This window comes from Rattus norvegicus, chromosome 3, assembly GCF_036323735.1.
Source record: "Rattus norvegicus strain BN/NHsdMcwi chromosome 3, GRCr8, whole genome shotgun sequence".
Taxonomy (NCBI): domain Eukaryota; kingdom Metazoa; phylum Chordata; class Mammalia; order Rodentia; family Muridae; genus Rattus; species Rattus norvegicus.
The window spans coordinates 170,395,379-170,397,933 of NC_086021.1; positions in this window are offsets into that span (position 1 = coordinate 170,395,379).

The window sequence follows — 2,555 nt, forward strand, 5'->3', positions numbered from 1 at the left end:
TAACACGTCATCATTTCTTTTTGTCATATTCTTTCAGTTTACTTTTTAAATTATCATTTGAATTTTGAGGTGATTATACATTCATATGCATGGACTGGGGATAGTAGAGGGAACCGGTGTTCTCTTTACCCCGGGAAAACATCTCATGGTGTGCCTCAGTCAGGACTCGGATACCCTATCCAACCAAGACATAGAAGTTGTTCACCTCACAAAGACCCACCATCTGCATATGCTGCACCCCTTCTTGCCTGCCCTCACTCCCATCTTAAGCCCTGGCACCTACCGTCTGTTCTTGATCCATAGACTTTGCCATTTTAATAGCGCTATGTGCGTGTAATCGTACGGCATATATATTTTTTAGATTTGAGTTTTTCAGCGAGCACAAAACTCTATAGCGATTCAACTACTCAATCTGTATTAATAGTTCATTCCCTTATTGATGCCGAGTTCACGATAGAGAATTGCCTTCTTCATGGGCTGCTGTAACAAAATTTCATAAAATAGGTAGTTTGTACAAGATAAATATTTCACAGTTGGATGTGAAGGAGTCTGAAATCGATGTAGATGTGGTGTTGATAAAAGTCTGATTTCTGGCTATTAGGTGATACCTTCTTGCTGTTACTTACGTGGTGGAAAAGGACAGCTATCAACCTGGGGGATGGTTCAATAAGTACACAGCCATCGGCTTCTCCACGTGGCTCAAACACCTCCTCAAATCTCCAGCTACTATTGTCTTGTTGGAGTGGGCAAAGATATTCACATCGTAGTAGGGTTGTATCACAGCTTGAGAAATCATGGACTCACTCTAGGGTGTCAGGATTACTTCTAGTTTTTAGCTATTATGACTGAAACCACTAGAAGCATTTGCATACATATTTTTATGTAAACATGTTTTCATTTCTCTGGGACAAATACCAAGAAATTGAATGGCTGGGTCATGTGGTAGTTACATATATAGTTTTTTGATTTTAAATTGCTAAGCTATTTTTCTGACTGCCTGTATTAGTTTATATTTGTACTAAGGATACAGGAGTGACCTGACTTCTCTTTATCCTTGCCAGTATTTGGCAGTGCCAACCTTTTCCATTTTTAAATTTCAGCTGTTCAGCCAGTGAATCTCATTGTGTCTTCGGTCTGTGTTTGTTAGTGGCTAAGAATGTCAAGCATTTTTATGGGTTTATAGTCATTTAAATATCCAAGCAGCGAAATGTTTGTTTTTTTATTTTATTTATTTCTTATTTTCTTTATTTATTTCTTATTTTCTAACTGCGGGGTGCTTATTTTATTCATTTATTACTATTATTATTACTATTATTATTATTAATGTGTGTGCGTTTGTATATGGGGATATGCACACATATGCTTTCATCTGTTTGTGAAGGCTAGAAGACAATCTTGAGGAGTTATTCTTGTTCTTTTGTTTTGTTTTGTGACAGAGTCTCATCACGTATCTTTGGCTATCCTGGAACTAACTATGTAGACCAGGCAGGCTTTAAACTTACATAGATTTGCCTGTTTCTGCCTCCCCGGTGATGGAATGACAGTGCGTGCTACCATGCCTGGCTCGTTTGTGTTTTGGGGGCTATCTTAAGCTTAGCTTCTCTGAAGAGGTTAGGCTGGCTGGCCAGTGGGGTTAGGGGTCCTCCTGTGTCTGAGCTGGGGTTATAAATGTGCACCAGCACACCTAGCTGTGGAGGTGGGTGCTGAGGATAGGTCTCATGTCGCATGCTGCTATTGCTCTTTAATTTGGATCCGATAGTACTCTTTTTATATATCATAGACCAGTTGTCTGTCAGATGTATCATTGGTGAGCATTTTCTTTCCCTCTGTGGTTTGTCTTTTGATCCTCCTTACATGGTCTTTCATAGAGTAAAAGCTTTTCATTCGATGAAATCCAAGTTACCAACCTTTATCAACTATATCATTCTTTTGTAAGTCTTCCTTGTATGGACCGGGCTATAGATCCAAAAATATTTCTATGTTTCTAAACATTTTCAATTTTATGCTTTAAATCTGTTCCTCATATGAACTATGTTTTCATATAAGTGAGGCTAATTTCATATAAGGTATGGAAATTAGATTGAGTTTCATTATTTCCTTTTGTGCTTATGGAAGTCCAGCTGTGGGATAATCATTGATTAAAAGGCTCTGCTTTTACCTATTAAATTACTCTTCTACTTTCAAAAAAATCGGGTGAGCCTAGGTTTTGTGGGCTTATTCTTGTTTCCTGAATGGCCAGTGATTGTCACTGTCTGCTCCCTGCTGTCACACTGTCTTGTCTGTACACTAAGCCCTGAACTCCGATGTACTGACCTATCGAACAGCTTCTCGTCACTGTTATGCTTTACCCAAGGAGACTTAACAGAGCAAGGAGGATTAGTTACCCACTTTTGCAGATACAAAGGTACACGGCACCGACATCAGCTCGGCCATGGTGAGGACCCTGTGGGCTTTATTACATCATGGCAATGGTAGAGCGGGTGATCTCCCTTCAAACAGGAAGACAGACAGTGATCTAGAGACAGGCTCAGGCTTTTATAACAAGAAATCACCCA